Raw genomic sequence first — 10055 nt, 5'->3', positions numbered from 1 at the left:
TTTCAGAAAGGCGGGGCATAGAGGAGAAACAATAATGTACAGTATGTGGAAAATAATGTTTTTTTAACTTTAAACCGCATAAACACATTTCATTACACCAAATACACAAAATAATGTTCTTTTTAGCAGCATCATATGACCCCTTTAACAATTTGAGAAAAAAGTATAACAATAATCATTTGCACGGTTTGATGTGATATGAGCTAAGTGATTGTTAGATTAAATCACCATTGGTAGCGCGATTTATTGTAATGTTTTTTTCCTCAGTTGGTCAGAACAAAAGTGGCAGACTTGTTACTTACTTGTTCAGATGACATTATCCGGTGAAAATGCTTATTTGGGTCATATATTCCAAGATGTAGGCTAGAATCTGTGATTGCGAAGTACAGTATCCACACCGGTGCGTGACTGACAGCCACACATTCACCTCAAAATATTAGATTCATCCGCGCTGGAGCCGTGCCGGTGTACAACCCACGCAAGGAAGATAATTCCTCACACAGCTGCAATTGCAGGTTTTCAAACAGAGATGGCGACAAAGAGGCAAAACTTACAGACTGCAGCTTTAAGTATTCATTTTTATATACTAACATAGATTAAGTAAAATTGCACCTTATTAGTTATGTTCTATAATACCTTATACCAGGTACAACTATCATATTTTAGACGCTGAACACATATGGTTCACTGTTGCAGCTGAGAAAATCTCTTAGGTGAGTTTATTCATTGGTAAATGGATTTCAAAGAAACTGCAAAGTGCTGAAGACACGATTGTGACCTAATTGGTAATCAATACCATGTAAAAGGTTGTTTCTCGAGCAGCACATATAGAGACACAATTGTACTTTACACACCATTCAATTAATTCCCAAACCAAAGTTCAGCTGAATAGTCAATATATCATGCTGGATGTGAATTCAGTGTGTCGTAGCACAGTGATTTTGTACTGCACCTCAAGAGGGAAATTACTTTGTCAGTGAAAGGAAATCTGAGGTCAGGATGTCACCCACAAAGTTAAATAGCTCCAGAAAATAAAAGGTTTCACCCTCCCTTCAGTCCGCAGAACATGCTCAGTATTATTTGTCCCTCTGAGTGAGCACAGAAAGGATTTTTAACCCATATTGGGTGCAGTCTAGTGTGCAAAACAATCAGAAACTTCGTCTGGGAAAAAGATTACTTGAAAAATAAGGAAAAACTATATATTTCTTCTGCACTGATAGCCCAAGCAGAGACTCAGTTTCAGCCACTGGGTGGTCTTTGGTGTCAACCGAAGAGAGCAGTTTGTCCCAGTTTTTACACACTGTTGGGAGGAAATTTCCATTTAAATGATTACTGATCCCTACAGAGGCAAAGAACAGAGGGTATCTCTGCAAGGTCACACCTATTCATCCATGTCGTGTCAGAGAGAACAAAAACATGCTGTAATTGATCTGACTGCCTCCCATGTGGCTAAACTGAAGCTCACAGGTCTGAAGATTTATAACCCTGTGTGATTGTCACTCACTGACTAATTGTGTTTGATAGTAAATTAACAGAAAGATTTGGACATGATAAGACACATGTGGTGAGTCTGAACAGTCACAGAGACACAACACATTTTAGTGGCAACTAAAATGACTGTATTCCCAAATTCAGATGGAGGGCAGGAAGTGAAAAGCAGAATGGATGAGATGGAGGAAAGTCCGTACTGTAGGCCTACTGGTTTAGACACTATTACAAGAAAAAGGTATAAACAGAAAATCACTACATATGTTGGACGTGATCCTCATGTTATGAAGAGGAGTGATTTTTCAACTAAATTGAAATAACTTGCCTGTCATCGAGTCGGTGGATAACGTTATAGGCTAAGCAATTAACCCTGATTGCAAACAAGCTATTTTGAAAGTGATTCCCGCATTTATAAGAGGCACGTGGGATAAATGTCACTCCTGAAACTTTGCTGCATGTACAGGGTATGTGGCCGTTGTAAACTTTCATTCAAATTCTGAATTGATTATAGTCTAGAAATTGAGCAAATAGCGCTTCCATATAATCACTAAAAAGCTGTCACTCACTTCAATTTATCGCAGTCTCACAATGTTCCATTATAATCTATGAAGCATTTTTCAGTCAATTTCTTGCCTTTCCCCCCTTTTGAGCAACAAATTTTCGTACACGATAAAAGCTCCTTGTGGTTTCTTGGTTTGACCGATTTGAGCATCCATAAACAACGAAAAACATACAGTAGGTGTTTAGAGTTTCTGTTAGCGATCACTTCCTGCCCTCCAGCTGCATTTCGCGCCACAGCAATGACGTCATGTGCAAACAACCTATTCGGTCCAAATGCAATGATAGGATGTATTACCTGCCTGTCAACCTATGTATTTGCATACATCTGTGCAGCCAATAGCGAGTGTTCAGTGTTTGGGGCGTGGCTACTGTAGCAGGCTGAGCCAGAGGGTGTTTATAACCGGTGTGGAAAAAGAATTTCAGAATCAGACTCTGTTACAGAAGTGAAAGCCAAAATTCATGGACTATATGCAGAGACACAAAAACAAGGGTAAACACAGGCAGTGTTTTTACAAGACGGAGGAATTTGTTGGAATCTTTGGGTTTAAATCGATACAACGAACTTGTGGAGTTTCTTCTTTACAGGTAAGCTAATCTTCAAATTAAAAGTATTCCTCCTAATCTGTTGGACCTTTTATAGAAAGTAGCCTACTTTTACCCTTTGAAACAAGCCTTCACTTTTATAGAACCGTCAGAGCTGTGTTTGTGATGTTTGAGTTGGTGGGATATGACGCGTGAGTTTGCTAGGGTTGCTTTATTTTTGTAGTTGGTGACACCAGTAGTGCAGAAACTGCCTACACTACCTTAAACTGTTTGTTTGTGTTTTTATAAGCTATATGACATCGTTCTTGTTGGTCTGTTATCATTACAAACTGCCTCGTGAGTCGTGACTCACCCATTGCCTTCAATTCATGACTAAAATAGCAGATTGATTTTATTGTAGTTATTGGATGTATCATAATATGTGACCCTGGACCACAAAACCAGTCATAAGGGTCAATTTTTCGAAATTGAGATTTATACATCATCTGAAAGCTGAATAAATCAGCTTTCCATTAATGTATGGTTTGTTAGGATAGGATAATATTTGGTCGAGATACAACTATTTGAAGATCTGGAATCTGAGGGTGCAAAAAAATCTAAATATTGAGAAAATCGCCTTTAAAGTTGTCCAAATGAAGTCCTTAGCAATGCATATTACTAATCAAAAATGAAGTTTTAATATATTTACAGTAGGAAATGTACAAAATATCTTCATGGAACATGATCTTTACTTAATATATAATGATTTTTGGCATAAAAGAAAAATCAATAATTTTGACCCATACAATGTATTTTTGGCTATTGCTACAAATATACCCCAGCGACTTAAGACTGGTTTTGTGGTCAGGATCACATATAGTATTTGATTAAAATCTGTTTACGTTCTAAAACTGTTATGGCTCGATGTTTACAACTGTCAGAACAGAAAATGAATTAACAGAAAATAATGCACACAACCTTATGTATATCTTTATAGAGACATCTCTTCTGAATCTTTTCATTTTGTGGGGACATGTTCAGTTAATCGGGTTTCTATTTTTCCAGAAACATTTTCCAGGATCATTTTAGTTTATAAACCACAACCACAGAGTCACAGCTCAGTGCGGCCCTGGAACAGGCAGATTTCATTTTCATTCCAGCAGCCAGTGTGTGGAGTGTGTGCTGGCACTCATGTGTTGGCTGCTGTTGTCCATCACTGAGCCAAAACAAACATCATAGATTTCCAGTCGTCTGCCTTTAGCCCTTTGACTCCTCGTGCTCATCGCATATTTACATTCCCTTTTTGTTCCAACATTCCAGCATTCAGAGAAGTTGATGAATCTTTGTGAGTGTGAGAGGAAGACTATAAAATTAAATGGATTTAGAGTGGGGAAGGATTTAAGTGAATGATCTGAATGAAAAAAAAAAAATGGACAGGGAACATGTAAAAGTAAAAGGAAGACAAAACACGCCTTTCTACTGAATCATGCTATTCCAAAGATTTGTAGCATTTGTAGTCTTCATAATCCCTAATCTAATAATTATGTCCTATAATTCTTAAATGGGTAATGGCTCCTAAGCGATTGAGGTGTTCTGTTGTTGGATGTAATAATGAACATAGCATTAGTCATTTACTCCCGACATCTGAGCCGCTGAAAACACAGTAGATTGTTCGTTTTTGAAGGGAATGCGCCCCCGATCTACATAAATGTGTCTGTGTTCGCGCAAACGACCCTAAAGAATCATATCAACTTGTGGAAAATGGGCATCCTATGACCCCTTTAATAATTATTTATTTATTTTAAATTACTTATCTTTTGCATTGACAGTGGTAATGTTAACCAATAGCCCGCTGTTTAGGTATTGTTTTTGCAAACTTGCATTTAGCCTGGGTTCATTCTGGTACATAATGGCCACTTTTCATGATTCAGTCAATTCAGTGATAGAAATAATGTAGTCCATGCCTAAATTTTTTTTTTCTTATTAAATGTCCTGTTCTACTTGACTGCATGTTTACAGTGGGCTGAAAATGGGCTGACAATTATATTAACTTTAAATCTTTTAACTTCAACTTTATAGTAACCTATAATAACTTTAAATAACTCATATTAAGGGGATAGTTTACCAAAAAGTAAGCGGATAGTTTGCCCAAAAATGAAAATTCTGTCATTATTTACTCACCCTCACAAAAAATCAGTGATTTTTTTAATACGCCTTTTTTAGAGTTAGCAAAAATAGTTAGAAGTTAGGCTGGTAGATCGGTAAAACAGTTGCAAGCACCTCATGGTTCTGTGATGAGAAACCAGTGCGCCCCCTATTGGGAGCATCATCACAGTAAAGTGTTGCATTGTTCCTGTTGGTGGTGTTTTTAGTGATGTATATTGATCGTCGAGATTCTATTAATGCTGGGAAACAGAAAAGCCGAGTGTAGGTGAAATCCTGTTCTGGAGTCTTAAGTTAGTACCTCATTATAGTCCTAGGTTGTTATCGCTGATGAACCGACTTGCTCTGGTTGACTGTGTTCATCTCCTGATTCTTTATACTCATGTCTGTCAGTAATTTGATGGTTTGAGTCTCTTCTTGTGTTACCTGCACAGACTTTATATTATCAGCAATTAATGTATATGATATTTTGGTTGCTATTTTTATGAACGGCTTTTGATCATGGTACACATACCCTCAATCGCTCCCTCTGATGCAGTTTAAACAGAAGGAATTTCACTGTCCTTGATTGAAACCATCAAACCAATGTCAAGAAAGGAAGTTTGTCTTCACAGCCAATTAAAATTGATTTTCCTCTCAAGGTTGTTTGTTGTGGGGGGTTTGATTATGTGAAATGGTGGGCTGAGAAATTTCACCAAGATAATGCAAATTTAAAAAGTAGTATAAGATGCATTAAAAATGCTACATTTGCTGAAATATTATTTTTAATTGTATTTGAAATATATATGCTGATTAACTAATTCAATTTCATAATCAGAATACATCACATAATGTATATCGATAACTGCTGAGAAATCAAAAACTCCTGTTGTTGCTGATTTGAAATATGCCATTTAAATGTGAGTATGGAAAGCAATTTTTGATTTCCGGATTTTCACATTCAAATAGATAGGAGTTGGTCTTGGATGCCCGAAATAGCTGCCTGGAGGTGTTGCAGATGAGTGAACAGACTTTCCTTGGAAAGGAATTTTGCTGTTATATAGCACATAGTCCCATGCATGTTTTAAGATGCTTAAGTTAAAGGGGCTATATGTAAATGTTTTTTTTTTACTGTACTAAAGCATAAAAATACCATAAAATGTATAATATTTAGGAAACATACTTGTTTCTCAAAAAAAAAAAAAAAGCCACAGTCAGTTATTATGCTTTGAAATGTGCATTCCTTATCGGAATGTCTGTTTTGGTTTTGGTCTGTGTGATTCCGACTAATTTATAATTTACCCAGTAGTATTTCGACACCCATCTAAAAAGCTCTATGATTAGAGTCATATTACTGTTGCATGTCCTCAATCTGGCAACCCGCGTGAGCGTTGAGTCTGAAGAGGATGGGCGGGAGAAACAACACTCTCCAATATTTTGAAATTTTACAAATTCTGCTGAAGACATCAGACCATTTGTTCATAAAATAAGCACACTTTAAGTTCAGGTCATTACCTACAGTGCAAGTACACACTGCTAGTATGTTTGTCATTTAAAATAATCAACACATTGTTGCAAATAGAAGTGTTAATGTAATTTCTTGCACAATTTCTCTCTGTCTCTGTGTCAGGAGGCTGTAATGTTCCCACTGACTGACAATCAGAGGTCTAAATGATCTTGCCTTAGAGAATGAGGGATCTTGTTCTCTGTAATTACTGTAAACAACCATCTCACTACTGGAAGAGAATGACTGTTGCAAAAGCCAAGAGACACCCAAAGATTAGTGGGGAGTTTTGTGGGGACATATCATTGAAAGAAATGTTTGTAATCTAGTGTTTTAGTTAAAACGCAAAGCTAACCACAAGGCTGGATTGGTTATCCAAACAACCGACTGTGCTTGCTGAGAGAAGTTTTGAATATGTATTCATTTTGGGTGTCATATATCAGGAAATTTGACTAATTTATCTTCTAATTAGCACAACAAACTGACTGAATCTATTAACACATTTGTTATCTGTTTAAAAATGTAAACTGTCATACAGATGCCATACAGGTTAAAGTAATAGCCTATTTCAAATAAAAATTCTGTCATTTACTCACTCTTATGTTCTACCATATGTTTGATTTTATTAATTCATTATTTCTTCTCTTTTCCTTATGATGAAGGCGAATGTTGACCATGGATGTAACTGGTCCTCTAAGCACAAATACTATGTTATGACCTCAAAACACTTTTATATATATATAGTACACAATTTGTAAATGAACATAACCAGCTTGCATCACATTACCAGCTACATATGTGGCTTTTCTAGTAAACTTGCTCTGTAGCTCACCTGCTATACAGCATTGCACTTGTGATGCAGAGTGCTCTGTTATGAGTCCCCTTGAAACACGAGCCAGGATAAAAGAGCTCAAAGTTTTGTAGAAGCAAGCTAAAATGGCATGGTTGCATCAGCAAATGCAATTTTTTTTAACATGTTTGCTTTTTTTTTACTCTGTCGTTTAGGTCTAGGGTGCCAGATTCACATTCATCTGTTCAATTCAACATGCTTTTTAGTGACACTTTTTGTGACATTTCACTTTGAATGTCTTGGGACACGGGCAAGCAATAATTTTTCGGAAATGTTGACACAGGCATGTTTTTCCAGTGAGCCTAGGTTGGTTAAATATCTCCTTTCATGGTTCATGCAAGAAAATAATACAGATTTTGGAACAACATGACAGTAAGTACATGATGGCATTGAATTTCTTTTTGTTTGTGCATGTGTATGTGGTATATCTTCAAAAGGGACCCAGTTTTCAGTTAAATTATTCTTTAGTTTGGGTTAAACAAATCAATTTTGCTTGATTGGAACAGCAGCTACGCTAATTATGTCTCTGTTTGTTTCTCTGTTTTTGCCACGGGATATCCCAACAATAACAATGTTTGTTTGTTGTGAGCTATACTTTCATATAGCTTGTGTCAGGAAGTTTTCATAGTCAGGCTACTTTATTCTGTGTTAGATTTTCTGTGCTAATGAACGCTATCATTAATTAAGCAGTCTTTAAACAGAAATGGAACCCCTCAAGATAGCGCCACCGTATGCAGAAATAATGTTCTCAAATCAACGATGGAGTTCAGGGAGAGAATGGGGCAGCATCTGGTCCATGCAAAGCAGAAATGAAAAACAGTTTGCACAGCATATGAGCTATCCAGCAGTCACAAGTCACCCCTCGTTTTTTTTTAGGGAAGAAAATGACAGCAATTAAAATCCCAGTATCTTCTGACATAACCAAGTTGAATTCATATCACAATCTCAAAAGTCAATCAAAATGACACTGAGACTCTTGAGTACACCTAATGAAGGGGATGCATTGGAAATCAATTTACTTCTTAATGAATATTTATACTAATATCACACTATATTATTAAGATATTATATCCATCTATTTCCAAACCACTTTATCCTCTGCAGTGTTGCCAGGTTCTTGAGCCTATCCCAGCATCTCAGGCCATGGGCGGGGGACACCCTCAACGGATGGCCAGTAGGATATTATATATTTAATTTAATAATATTAAATTAAACATACTGCTTGGCATGTCCTAGGTGTTGCAATTTGATGAATAATTAAAGCCCTTATTATGTATTGTCACACCGTGTTTAACTAGCTGAAATAATCACATTTAAAATTAATTGCTTCATTCAAAGTACATTAAAGTTAGAGTCTGATGTATATACCATCATTAAAAATAAAGACCCCTCCCTCTAAAGTGAAAATGCTAAATGAATCACAGATAAAAGGACTAAATGAAAAGTTAATTGCTGTGAAATAGGTGGCGGTGATCAATAGACACATTTATAGGAGAAACGTGATGCACACTCAGTGTCAAGGTTTGGCTGGGTATCATAATCCAGTTGCTGGCAGATGTTGTAACACAAATTCTGTTCAAAAGTTGCCAAGTATTCTGACAAAATTATTTTCATAAGCAAAATGCAAACTGCGAGTACTTACTGTAATTATTTTTTTGTAAATAGTTTGCCAGTGACAGATTATTTTTTGAGAGCTCTTCAAAACGTGAAATGCACTCATGAATTCCACTTGCCTCTTGTTTTTCATATCACATCTCAGTATAGTTGCTGTAGTGAGGAGTTTGAGACATGTTCTTATGGTGCCATCAGCCAATCGGTGTTTCTAATGATTTCCTTTTCTTGCAGCTTCAGTAAACTCATTCGCAGTTTCTTTTATGTGTGTGTGTGGACCATTAGCAAAATCACGTGTAGTAGTTTATCTTTGAGATTAAGTGTGGGGATAGCTGTTGTATTCAATTATTGTAGATTTGCACGTTTGCACATATACAGTGGGTACGGAAAGTATTCAGACCCCTTTAAATTTTTCACTCTTTGTTATATTGCAGCCATTTGCTAAAATCATTTAAGTTAATTTTTTTTCCTCATTAATGTACGTACCCACTGTATATTCTACTACAAATTAATTTTAAATAGAACGATTTTAAATGGCTGTGCAGGATAACACACCTGAATTCACACATACAGGGAAACCTGCATGCACATCCAGGGACAGACGGCTAGTGCTAGTCACTGTCTGATGGATTGTAGCTTATTTTTTTAGGTGTGAGATTGCAGTTGGCCGGCGTGAACATGAGCAGGTGTGACTGGATGCATTCATGAAGTCTAGTCCTTCATCCACTGCTTTTGTTTTCCTGCCTTCTCTAGAGCTGATACAATAGCTGGACAAGCAAAACTGCAGTTGCTCCATGTAGACAAATTTATTGATTTAATTAGAAGAGCATCATCAGTGCTTAATATTACAATATTTGGGCATGCAGAAGGATTTTAGAAATTGGTCAACACAATCTCATGGCAAGTTGTTTTTTGCAACTTTTTATGTTTTGCCAAATCAATGGCTAATGGATGGATTCTTGAATTTGTATGATCCTATTTGTATATATATTTGTATCATTTCATTTTTTGTATGACAGTAAGGTTTTGGTGTAGGGGTTAGTCGTGGACCAAGTTTTCATTCATTCATCCATTCATTTCCATACAAATTCATACAAAATGGCCCCCTCATAAAATTCTTATCAGAAGAAATTGGTACTGAGAAAATAGGAATAACATTGGCACACACTAAAATAATATTCTGAATTATCTTAAAGGGGTCATATGATGCTGCTAAAAAAAACAGTATTTTACGGTGGCCGAGAAGTGCAGAGCAAATCACAATTCTGAAAACAAAATAACAAATTACAAACGCAAATGCAAGTCTAAAAAACTAAATAACAATTCAGAAAGCATAACAACAATTCAGAAAACATTATAACAAGTCAGAAAACACAA

This window comes from Sinocyclocheilus rhinocerous, unplaced genomic scaffold (assembly GCF_001515625.1).
Source record: "Sinocyclocheilus rhinocerous isolate Xijiao unplaced genomic scaffold, SAMN03320098_v1.1 scaffold3807, whole genome shotgun sequence".
Taxonomy (NCBI): Eukaryota; Metazoa; Chordata; class Actinopteri; order Cypriniformes; family Cyprinidae; genus Sinocyclocheilus; species Sinocyclocheilus rhinocerous.
Note: the sequence above shows the minus strand (reverse complement) of the source record.